The 13,195-nt window shown below is 44.1% G+C and overlaps 1 long non-coding RNA gene across 1 annotated transcript in view; it reads right to left on the reverse strand.

Moving 5' to 3' along the window:
• LOC128853362 (uncharacterized) overlaps positions 1-12,853 on the reverse strand; it is a 71,957-nt gene extending 59,104 nt beyond the window's left edge. The window contains exon 1 of the long non-coding RNA XR_008451863.1: positions 12,720-12,853. This is a non-coding gene — a long non-coding RNA (uncharacterized LOC128853362). The remainder of the gene's footprint in view (positions 1-12,719) is intronic.
• Between the last annotated feature and the right edge of the window lie 342 nt (positions 12,854-13,195).

Consider the following 13,195-nt stretch of genomic DNA (forward strand, 5'->3'; position numbering starts at 1 on the left):
GCATACGCAAAAGTTAAGGAAAGTTTCCAGGACTCAGCGGCACGTATGGCCCTGCATTGAGCTGTGCTTACAGCGGGCAGCTGTGCAGGGAAAGCAGACCAGCGAGGACTCAGACAGATGTTTCCATTCACAAACACTGCCAAGGAGCTGAGACTGCCAAGTTCACTACCTTGGCATTATTTACATTTCACAACATTCAGTAACAGGCATGCCACAAGCAGTTTAAAAAAAGGAAAATACAGTGCAGTAGGGGAGCATTTCACCACCACCTTTAAGGGGGCAAAATCAAAAGCTTTTTTTATTCCAGTTACAAAATTTTGCCTTGTTTCATTTTGTCCGCTGCCATCCAGATACGACAGCAGCAGCCTGAGTCTCTTTTGCTCACAGAACAGCCTAGAGCTAATTACCTGACATTTTGCAAGAGGTTGTGTGCATCTGCTTCCTTCTGGGGCATCAGGGATGATTAACTGTGCAGTCCCAGCACCACCTCAACTTTCTCCTTCCCTTTTCAAAAATAAACCAACTTTTGATCTAGCACTGAGGACAATTTCACCTTCAGCAACTTTGCCACAAACTAAAGCCTCTCAAGACCAAACCTGGTGCTCTTAGTTCAAAAGGTATCCTTACAAGCAGTTGGGAGGGCACATTTTGGAGGCATTCATCCAAACCCCAATCTGGAGACCCAACAAATTTGAAAATTAGCTGCCAGAGCCAGTCTGGCAACTGGAACAGCTACTCCAAGCACAGTCCCATCCACCCGAACACACTGAAGCATTACACAGACCACATGCAATGATGGACTCTGCCTGTCCCAAGCTGCTCCCTGCAGCAAGAGATAAGAAGGGTGATGGGGAAAGCATTTTTTTCACATCAGCTTTATGATCCACAAAGTCCTTTCGGAGCCTGCAGCAGAGGTATAGAGGAAAAAAAGCCAATATAAGCCTTTTCTACTAAGGTCAGCAATTCCTTGAGCTTTTCAAGAGGTTGTATACTTCAGATATTTCAGCTACATGCTCTGTATCATGTTTCTTTTAGTGTTGTGCTGGCAAACATTGCCCAGAGAAATTTTACTACAAGTGAGTGTAAGGCTCCCTTCCTGCCACCACCGCCACAACAGGACACCTTCCTTCCCGAAGTAAACCAGACACTAACGCTATTTATGGATCCTATTGCAGCAGTAGACAGGCTTCCTAACCACTATTCATCAACCTGCAAATAGGTTTTAGTTCATGGCAAGGAGAACAGTTTAAAAAGGGGGAAAAAAGTCCTCAAGTTCTACCTTACTTGTTGGAAGAAATACGTATTTGAAAGGTAGATGGAAAATGAATACAGAAGACTAATACCCACAAATAAAGGTTGATCACAACTTCGTTGGAGACCACATTATTTTCAAAAAAATCAGCAATTTCAGATTAGTTCCTCAAGGATTACTAGAGGAAATCAAACATCCACAGAAAAGGCAGCCAGCTGGCATATCAAGGAACAGGCCTCCAGAAGAACATCACTCCATCACTCCCCCACGCCCTGAAGAAACAGGGAACATACTGCGAAATCTTCCTTACTTTGCAGAAAAAGACTACCTCAGAGTTTCCAGAGATGCATAGCTGGACAACAGTCACTAGCAGTATTTTTAAACATTAACTTTGCAGAGTCCACTGACTTGCCCTGCTAACTCTTTGGGGTTTTAGTGGGAACTACAACTTCGTTCTTACAACCATTTTCATAGAAGCATCTTTGCATTTAAAATGTCAACTGTAAATGCATCTGCTATTCAGATAAAGCACCCACAAGCACGTAATTTGATATGCAAGAAGTTCTACAAAGCTCTCAAAGAGCCCAAGGACATTTGGAAGGGTAGACACAAGTTTAGAATGAGTCTTAACATATCATCAGAAAAAAAACAATTCTATTCTTAGATATCTCCCTTTGGTGTTTCCTGTAATCTTCTCTTTTTTTTTTCCCTCCTACTCCTTTGAGAAAGCTGTTTAGGTATTAGAAAAAAAAGTGGAAGAACCTGTTCTGCGAGGCATACAAACAAAGCAGTATCTTCCAAAAAAAGAAAAGCTCATTCAGAAATATGTAAATATTAGGGCGGGTAACACAACCAAGAAAACCACAGGAAACACAAGAAATTAGGAATAGATCAAGACTTATTCCATTTCCTGGCTGATGGATATGCAAGCTCTTCTCCATGCTGGACATATCAAATAAGATTTATTTTCTGAATAACAGACATAAGGGAATTCACACAGATAAAAAAGGCAAATAAAAACCTATGTCCATTCTGATCCTGCCTGCGCTCCTCTGCAGGCAAAGGCACTGACCACAACAGTGACACACAGGACCTGGCACATCACAGTGCTGGGTTCAGTATCCTGCACTAAGCAGCCAATTAAGAGTTTTCTTCAAGTTCCTCTTCAAGGAAAGGGTTACTCCTGTATCTTTACAGTATGCTGCTTACTGCCCAGGTGACACCATAGTATCATCACAGCATAGTACAGGTTGGAAGGGACCTCAAAGTTCATGTAGTTCCAACCCCCCTGCGAGGGCAGGGACGTCCCACTGGATCAGACTGCCCAAGGCACATCCAACCTGGCCTTGAACACCTCCAGGGATGGGGCAGCCACAGCTTCCCTGGGAAACCTGTGCCAGTGCCTCACCACTCTCATGGTGAAGAAATTCTTCCTAATGTCCAGTCTAAATCTGCCCCTCTCCAGTTTATACCCATTCCCCCTCATCCTATCCCCACAAGCCTTTACGAATAGCAAATCTCCCTACCTGGAAGGCACACATCCAGAGCTCCTCAGCGCATTCTCCAAGCTTGGTTGTATTCCCAGATTCCCGGTTACGACTAGGCTCTTGTCTAGAAGCATCCTAGAGAGATGCTGTTTCTCTCCTGTCCATCACAGGAACTTTTTTTATTTGCCAACTGGCAAGAAGCGACACAATCCCAACGAGACAGTTTTACATCTCACTCGCAGGTGTTCAAAATGCTGCTCTGCTGAGGATCATAGCCACTTTAACGCAACCACACCGCAACAACTCCCTGCTCCTCATTCTGACTTCTAGACCCTAAACCAAGTCTCCTTCTTCATCCTGAAGTTATCCAGTGGCTCAGATCCAGCATTACCTAAGAGTCAAAACAATCTCTACAAAGAAAACAATTTATCTCCTTCACTGCAAAACAGCAAGTGATGTAGCATTCCTGAAGTCAAAATTTAACAAGCCTCAAAACATTCTTCCTCCAAAATGGCCTAAGTGTCCCTCGTCACTAAAATATCACAAGCTCACGGTATAAATACACACAGGTATTTATGCAAATGGTATTATTATTTTTTAATTAATATCAGAAGCACCGATGAGACTAGTTTTTTAGTAAACATCGGCAAAGATTTACAATTTAGTTCCTGGAGAGGGGAAATAGTAAGACTCTAAAGAGAGCATTGAAAAAATTTCCAGGTTTATACTCACTTTTATAATTTTTTGCATTTCAAATGCTCAGTCTTTTCGTTCAAGGCAATTGTACAATAACCTTGTGATTGTCATTTCACTGTCATCTCATAGTATCGATTGACACAGTAGAGGGGATGGGTCACTCAAGCAATCCAGTAAAAAAAGGATAAAAAAAGCACACTTGTGTTTTATAGTTTCAGGAAGATGTATACATTTTCAAGGATTTTCTTTGACTTCAATCCTCCCAAAGTGGTTTTCTGAATTTTCTTTTCAGAACTTGCTCTCTGCTTACTGTGTTTTCCTTTTATGCACCCAGCTGTAAGCTGTTGCTGGGATCTCTTATTAGTCTCAAACAACCCGATGACTTCTGAACTTTGAGATTATAAAGCAAGAAAGTTACTGAACACTAACATGCAAGTCGATTGGCTAAGAAAAAGCAGCACAAAGTCCTGCCAAAATCCTAGCTAATCTGATAAAGGAAAAACCAGGGAGGTCTAAGCACTAAACCCCACAGTTTAAATAGAATCAATTCCTGTGCAGAAGCAAGTACCTCCCATTTAGAAGGTTACTGCTTCTTCAGATATGACATCTGAAGAGACAACATCCTACCACTTTACAGGTAATGCCCATAAGTAAATTGCAAAATTTCCAAAACACAGGAAAGCAAGGAACTGAGGCATGAATTTCATACAGCTCAACAAATACTGCTTGTAATCTGACTGGAAAGAGGGAGAAACAAATTAAGTACTACTTGAATTCTCCTACTTTCAATGCACTTCACAAACAATTAATCCTCTTAACATCCACACAAGCATATTTATTATCCACTGTTTTAGCTTGTAAGCTCTTCAAGCAACGAGCTAGGTTTTTTTCTAGCTTAATAAATGGCTCATGAGAATTGGGACCAGGACCCTCGCTGAGCTGTGAAATGGCTGCCAAAAAAATCAGCTCCCACCATCCCACTCTGCTCTACTCCAGCAATTCATAGAGGAGGTGAGCAAGACACTCATTCAAGAACATACTTTTAACCTAGTTAAAAGCACTTTTAACCTAGTTAAGTCCTCAAACCCACATGCACCCTTCTCCAGGCTACATTATCAAAAGATTCCGTAAAAAATTAAATAGCAGCCCTGGCCACGATGGAAAAGCAGCTCCAGATTTTGAAGGCTCTCAAACCCACATTACACAAAGCAGATTCACTCTCTCGTGTTGAGGTCAGTGGGACTCCATGGAGCCACCAGCACATAAATGCAGCTGCAAAGCAGGTACCAACGTAACCCCCAGCATCCTCCCATGACAGACCTAAAGACAACATTTATTTTCCTGGTGGCAACCTCGCTATGTAATACAGAAAAACCTGCCGTTAATAGAAACATTTGCAGCAATGTTTTGCCTTGCATCACACTGAAGCATGAAGAGTCACCTGGACCTTGTGAAATGAATGTGCATTACGCAAAACCTCCTTTTACGAGGGTATGTATAAAAAGGATTTAGTCTTTATTTCTCTACTCAGCGACAACCTGCCCTTCTTTGCAGCTGCTAGGAGAAGAGAAACTATAAACATTTACATTTAATGCAAGGAAATGTTTGCTCACCACCTTTTGTGCTCCACTGTGCTCTTAGACGATGATCACTCATCATAAAAATGGGTGGAGAAGCTGCAAACCACTCAGCGATGGAAAAAATTACTCCCATGTTCAAGTGAAGCTCCTGCAGAGCCTGGAAACCCCACTGAAACAAAGTGCTGTTACACCCTTGGGTGGGAAGTCTTTCAGATACAAACACATCTGCTACGTAACACATGAACTGGCGTGTCTTTTATCTCCAGAATCATCCTCTGCACTAACTCTATGTCCCCTAGATCAAGCTACAGAAACTGTTTTAATCTAGGTCACACGTAAACTCACGCATCTACAGTTTATCATTAAAACAGTGAAAAAACAGTGCTCCCCAAGTACAAAGCACAGACTTTAAGATGTCCAGTGCCATCAGGACTGCAGCCTGTTGCTGTAGTGAAAGATTTATGGTAGCCAGGAACAAAAGAACAACAAAATTCATCACGTAGCATTGGCGGAACATCACGTAAGCCTCAGTCCTCAGCTGACTCACTAAGTGATATTAAATAAAAAAAAAAAAAGTCTCAGTTTTGCTGCCATCCTACTTGTGGGTTCAGCAATCAGGAAGCGTGCTGCGCTGTGCACCAGCTCCTGCGCCAAAAGAAATTGCTGTGTATAATCATCAAATCTGGCCATCCTGCCTCCCCTTCCCCCCAAAAAAAATAAATCGTTTCCCCCCTTCCCTTAGCACCTGCTTCCTCCGCCCGAGTGTTCATTGTCCCCCACTGTTAAGGGACCAAAGGCTTCAGCATCCCAGAGGAAACTCAGGAGGGAAATAGGTGTATAAAGTGAGCAAGATTCATTCATTTAAGCAATCTCACGTCTTAGCATTCCCCATTTTCCTTCTTCTTGCTATTCACAACAGCCTCCAAGATTTGGCCATGTTTTGAGATTAGCACGTGCTAGGAAGCCAAATGTGCCACACATCCTAGTATTGAACCCCACATTGTGCCCACGGAGACTGGTGTTGATGCAGCCCCAACTCACAAGCTGCAAGGCAGTGTAGGAAAAGTGCTTGTCTTGCTTTTGCATCTCCCCTGGGACACAAACAATGCTGTGGGGCAGGAAACGAGGCTGCACAGACCATGGCCTGACCCAGCACAGCCTTTCATATGGTTACACCAAAGGGAGGGACTTCACATGGGCAGCAGCTCCACGTTCCCCTAAAATATGGCAAGAGCAGAGCTGCATCCCTCCCGCAGCTCAGCATCAGGGACACAAAAAGGAGTCTTTGGAAAAAACCATCCTTGGCATCAATTTCCACTAGGAGGTCTGCATCTCCTACAGAAGGCTGCTGTGCAGGTTCACACCCCCGCTTCCATCTTCCCTACGCTGAAAACAAGGATACCTGCAAGAACACGACAAGTGGGCCAATATCTGTGCATGACACACACCAGGTGTGTTAATCCATGGAAAAAGAAAGGGTGAGTCAGTAGTCAGAGTCTGAAGGCAGTCCTGTTTAGAACAGCTGCTCCATGCCAAAATCCCTCTCTGTAATGGTTTTATTAACTGCAGCGTTCAGACTTACAGAGCAGTTACACTACTGGGGGCAGAGTCACATTGGGAAAGAGATTTACTTTCCCAAGTAACTTTGCCAGAGACCTCAGGTATAATTTACATGAAGCTACGTCACAGGTTTTAACATAACTTACTGCTCTAATCTGCATTAGTCATGGGTGACAAAAAGCGCAGGGAATTCAAACATGACACGTTGGGTAGTTTCTCTCAACAGAAAGTTTTGAGCATCAAACGACATATACCTTTCTGCTTTAAGATGACCACCTTAAATCATGCTCATGGAGAGTCTCACCAAAAATCAGTCCCTTATTTAAGTAGTTCCTTAATTATTTTCCCTCCCACTCAGAAATAAAACCTGAAGTAGCTGCTACAAAAGAAAATCCTTAAATCCTTCCCTTTACACTAGATCGAGCTAATCTCAGTGGTGCTGTCACACTGTAAATAACATCTCATATTAAACAACCACCTCTCACTGTGCTTTTTGCAAGTGTAACGTTAAGTTTAAAACAGTTCAGCAAAAAGACTAAAAGGTAATGACATCTGTGAAAGGTAGATGAGCCACCTGAATGAAGTCAGAAAAAAATGCCAACAAAGATTACAAACAGCTGGAAATTACACTGGCAAATACTAAATATTTTGCATAGCTGGGTATTAAACGTCACAAGTGCTTAAAATTAAGATGCAATTGATCAGTTGCAACTACCTGCGCTCATACATTTTAGATGGAGTCTCAGTAGAGTAACTACACAAGATCCAACTCCCTGATATAAGCAATCAATTTCCTGGGAAATCAAAAGGATTTAACCCAAGGATTAACCACATGAAAAAAGTGACTGCTCAGTTGCTGCATGTGCTAGCATTAGTTTTGGAAAGACAAGAGCATCTAGGTGGGAAAATAATTTATTATGAAGAAGTTACGGAATCATTGGAAAAAAATTCTGGATCATTTCGAAGAGATAAAAAGGTGAATTCCTGGTCCTTATGAAACTGAAAGATTCAAAGGAAAATACAGGTGGTTAAGGAGAACTAACTTTGTGAAATGAGCCCCTGCTACAGAATTACATGTTAATGTGTGAAAAAGCACCCTTTGGCTGCAGCCAGCTTCAAAGTCCTCTACGCACTGTGGAAGCCCACAAGACCCACATCACCAGCAGTCCTTGCAGCAGCGAGAAACACCACAGCAGGCTACCCAGAGGCACCTAAACCCAATCTCGCACATGAAACAGCCTTGGAAAATACCATATTTCAAGCCGTCAATATAACTGCTGTAGGAGATGCCTACAGTAGCTTTAGGGGTGTTTTTCCTTAAGCTCACTCCAATCCCAAAGACAATATCTGAGAAGTTCCCAGTGCATCTTTGTTACGGTTCAGCATTTGGACTGTGAAAAATACATCGCTGCCCCAGCAAGGAACTCAGCCTTTTCTCACTCATAATAAAAATCACCCAATAAACTCTTCAGAATCTGATTTTTTGGAGGAGATTAAGAAAAAAAATATATATATGAAGTAGTCATGTTAGACTGACTGACCTTGTCACAACATGTCATCAATTTCAGCTACAACAGAACTACAGCTTACATTCTTGAAATGCACAAATGTATATATACACTACATACTGTTTGCTACTTAAAAGTATTTATTACACTTCTTTCCCGTTCCTCAACAATTCAGACGCATACCTAAAATGGTTATAAGGAAAATAAAAAAGATTACAAAAATGGCAGTTTAGTTTTGCAGAGAATATGTATCTTCACTCTAGACAGAAATAGTTGCAGTCTTGGGGAACTTAAAAAGGAAACACTTTGACTTCTAACTCACTGGCTTATCTTTGAGACATATCTATTTCCCTCCTATTCTTCATATGCTATAAAACAGGGAAAGGCAGCACAGTCAAATGCTTTCTTTGCAATTGTAAAGTACCTTAAAGGGTGCAGCTCCAGGAGCCTTTGTCCTGGTAGAAGCACCAGTTTCCATCAAGGAAGCTGCTCATGAGACCACAAAGGGAACAGATCCAGGTAAAGAATAAGCTTTTTTGCTGAACTGATCCAAGGTATGAATTCTACAAAGCAAATAAATTCATTAACTGGAGTCCATTTCCCAGTCGGGTTCACTGAACAGACCCACAAATACCAACACAGCCCAGCTGCGGATCTGGAAGAGGATGCTTATGCCTACACTGATGCACAAAAGAGACCACAAAATTACAATTTGAGTTTGAGATGACACTGAAAAGGTTTTACCGATTACACGCTTCCACTAGCGGTCTCTGGAAAGGCATTAAACTGTTTACAGGATTTGTAGCATCACAGCAAATGTGTCGTGCAGACATCAACCAAGCAATCACCCTGTTTCTGTGACAAAGGGCCATAAATACCATAAAGATATGCCTTTTTATGAAAGATCTGTATAGCCTGTCTGCAGCAACAACTTCCTAGCACAGCTCCCTTCCCTGGAGCATTGCCATCATATTTTCTTATCACTAATCAAAGTAACTAACCAGCTAACTCCCAGTGATGTATGTGCCTTGCCTTCCATATCTGCATAAAGGTCATTTGCAAGGGAGAAAGGCAAGTTTAATGAATAAGTAAATAGAAGACATTATGCCACATCCACAGCTTTTTTTTTCCCCAGAAGTAACTAAGAAGTGCAATGCCAGGCTGCAACACCACCACTGAAGCATTCGACTATTCAGCAAGTACAAGGAGTGGCCGACTCCCTCCCCACAGCAAGATTGTTGACAGCTGTTTTAGAGGAGAAAAAAAAGTGAAGCATGACTAAGCTATTCATAAAAATCTCTTGGTATCTAACACTGTAAACAACAAGTTTTGATTTCGAAAAAGTGCACTACTTCCTGGGAGTGATTGTTCAGTGGGTACATGCCAGCCCTGACCCAGGCTCCCAACTGGATTATACTCCCTGTGGCAAACCCCATAGCAGCAAAGCAGAACTGTACCTACTACACCCAAAGCTATCAGTTGCTTCAGAAAGTCACTCATTACCTTTATCTATCCTACAGGTGATCAATGCAAGCAAGCAAACACATAAGCACTTGGCAGAGAGCAGCACCCGCTAATCAGAAGCTGCAGGCTGCAATGTGCTTCCCATCCCAGCTTTCCACATCCAGCCTTTTGTGCGCCTGCAAATAGGATGCTTGCTTACATTATCCTCTGACACGAAACCACACAAACTACCAACTCCTTGTCCAGGAGGCTGGTAAAATATAGAGCCACAATCACTCAGGGAAGTCATCTGGTACCTTTACGGCCTCCTGAACTAACACTGCCTTCCACCAGTTGAGCAAAACCAACACCAAACAGTTCCTCCATACCAACCATCTATGCGGTTTAGTTTACTTCAGGCTATTTATCAGTGGTGTGGGGAACCCCTATAGAAATAACATTTAATAGCACTCAAGTAGATTGCAGAGATAACCAGCCACAGTAATAAGTAGAAAAGCTCCCAAGCTGTTTCAAGGACTGTATTATAGGCGAGTGGATCACCACCAAGTACTAGGCAGAGAAAACTGATATGCTGGTGTCTGGAAATGGAGTGGAAAAGAAATAGGTACAGCATGTGTCAACTTCCACTAACGATTTCTTTGCTAATTATGCAAGCAGAAAATTATACAAAAGCACCCACTGCTTTTGTAACACAAGAGCACGTGCATACCACCACCAAACCAACTAGCATTTTTCTCTTCCAGTATAATTTATTGACCACTGTCTTAATTCATGCTTTGGATAGAATAACAAGATTCCTTTAACAATACTTAATCCTCCTTCTAGCACAGGAGCATATCCTAGACCAGAACACAGCTTACTCAGGAGTACATCCTGCTGAGAGATTAGCAACAAGTTCTGCATAAGCCTGAGTCTCAAAGCTTCCCTATATAGACTGTGTTTAAAAACATCCATCATCGGACAGTACCTGGCAAAGCTCTGCTTCTATGAAAAGCTTTAACTTCTTAACTGCATTCCCCTCCTTCAATGCTGCGAAGCTGTAAATCAGGAACATCAAGCTCCTGCCTTTCTTGCTGGCTGCAGTCCCTGGTCAGACTCTGTTACTCCTCACCTCTCAGGCTGTGCCAGCCATTCCTTGGCTGTTGGAGCCAGGCAAGAGATGCAGGCTGGAACACTGTCACGCAACACAGAGTATTCACACTACCTGCAGGGGACTCATCATTCAGGCTACCTACAAAACCCGTCTGCCTTGCAGAACTCAACATCCATGCCTATCTAGCAACAGCCCCAGGCTAGCCTGTCTGCCCAGCACCGGGCAGCACTGGAGGGACAGGCATGAGATGTACTAGGCTCAACCCATGAACATGGAAGATAGGTACATGCTTGAACTCATGCCAAGGGACAACACATGCCCAGATGATCCTCATCTTGCCTAACATATCCTTACCCTCCCATCAGGATTCTGAAAAAAAACCCAAAAACAACAAAAGAACCAAATCAACCTGAAGTGTCCAAGCAAGATATTGTCACCATGGAAGATGACAGCGCAGACCAGAGAGGCCCAAAGCACAACAAGCAAATGCCCCTCTAGCAGAGACAGCAGCTTCTATTCAGAGGCATGGATGTTATGAGGTTAATGTCAATTTACTCCCATTGCTGAGGTATCCACTGTTGAGGTAAAAAATACACCTTCTCTAACACAGTAATAAATGAATCATTAGTCCCTGACCTTTAAGGAACTATGTAAAAGTTGGTTCACCTTCGCAATTCCACGGTCGCTTGGCAAGGGCATGCAAAACATGAAAAATACACCAGGCAACAAACTGACTTTCAGCTGAAGAGAGTCAGCACAAACAGAAGTAATGTAGCTTGGCCCTTTAAAACTGATTAGATTGCATTAGCCAAAACTCCCAGGACACAAGACATTCGTGGATCTCAGACCAACTGTCTAAACTCAGCTCTAAAGCTACATGCTTTACATATTTCTACTGCATCACATATCTCCATGAGTACCTAAAGTTTTATGACTGACCAAGATTACAGGGAACATCACAGTTACCAAGTGTCCCACCAAGACACAGCATTTCTAATCTCTCTATAAAGTCCCTATCCGGTCATCCACAACAGAATCGGTACAGAAAGCTCTCTAAAAAAATACTTTTAAATTCCCTTTTTTCCACTTCCGAGCTCCAACTCATGTGAAGCCCCATAAAGGACACTGGAGCAGAACCAATTACAGAGGTCAGCAAAAAATCTCTACTAATCCCAACTCCTTTATATGACTTGCAGGGATAACATAGTCACAGACTGTGTAGATTAATAAACCCCGACAATTTGCAGGTTAAAAAGCGACTCCCCCCTTTCACAATCCTCATCCGCAAACTCTTACATTTGCTTCAAACTAAGAACTTATCCACTTGAGAAGAAAAAAATATATATATTGTTTTTTTCAAGCAGCAGAGTGAATGCATAAAACAGCCCCCAGGGCAGTGACCCTACGGGTATCTTCAAAGACCCACTGATGCCCAGAGGGGAGGAAACCCAACAGCGGAGACTGATAGAGCCCAGATCACTTTCTTTGCAACAAACCGGGATACAAAGTTGCGTCAGAGACGCTGGAGTTTTTTTTTTTTTCCTTTAAAATCGGGGTATCAATAATTTGAATCGAGAGGAAGGGGAGGCGGGCAGGGGGCGCGGGAGGGTTGTCGGAAGAGGATGCCCCCAGGCAGCCCCCCCGGGGCACCCCCCGAGCGGAGCCGCCGCCCCCGCCCCGGCCCGCAGACAATAGCGGCGGGAGCAGCCGCGCGAGAAAACACACAAAAACACATGAAAAAAAAAAAAAAACAAGGGGGAAAAAAAAAAAAGGAAAAAAAAACCCCAACAACAGAAAAAAAAACCCAAAACACCCAAAGAATAACAATTAAACGAAAGGGAATAAAGCCACGAGAAAGAGAGGGGCCGCCCGGAGCTGCTCCACGCGAAGTTGTGCGGAGGAAAAAAAAAAAAAAAAAAAGAAAAAAGAAAAAGGAAGAGAGGAAGAGGAGGAGGAAGGGCGGGGGAAGCGTGCGAGGGCGCGGGAAGGGGGTCCCGCACCCCCCTCCCCATGGGAGAGCCCCCCCCCAGCAGCATCCCCGCACTTGGGCGCAGCCCCTGCCCGGCGGGGCGCACTCACCGCGGCTTCGGCCCTGGCAGCGGCACCGGGAGGGCAGGGAAGGGGACGGGGAGGAGGAGGAGGAGGCGGCCGGGACCGGGTGCTCTCCCCGCCCGGGGAGGCGGGCAGAAAGGAGGGCCGGGGGCTGCGGGTTCTGCAACCTGAGCAGCTCCGTGCCCGCCCCCGCGCCGCTGCCCGCATGCGCCGGAGCGGGGCCACCGCGGGGCGGAGAGGGGGCTGGGAGGGAGGGGGCGGTGGGGGAGGAGGGTGGCGCCGGCGGAAAGTTGCTCCGGGATAAGTTTCAGCTCCCCCGGCTGCCGGCTGGGAAAAGCGAGTGCCGGTTCCTCACCTGCCGCCTCGTCACCTGGTTCGCTTCTCTCCCTCCCCCTGGCTCTTTCCCAGGTCGCTCAGCTGCTCTGCGAGATCCAGCTACTTCTTTATAATATTGTGCTGCCGGTGGGAAAAGATAAGGGCAACTTTTCAACGTGGGTTTATTT

Source organism: Cuculus canorus, chromosome 12 (genome assembly GCF_017976375.1).
Source record: "Cuculus canorus isolate bCucCan1 chromosome 12, bCucCan1.pri, whole genome shotgun sequence".
In the NCBI taxonomy this organism is placed as follows: Eukaryota; Metazoa; Chordata; class Aves; order Cuculiformes; family Cuculidae; genus Cuculus; species Cuculus canorus.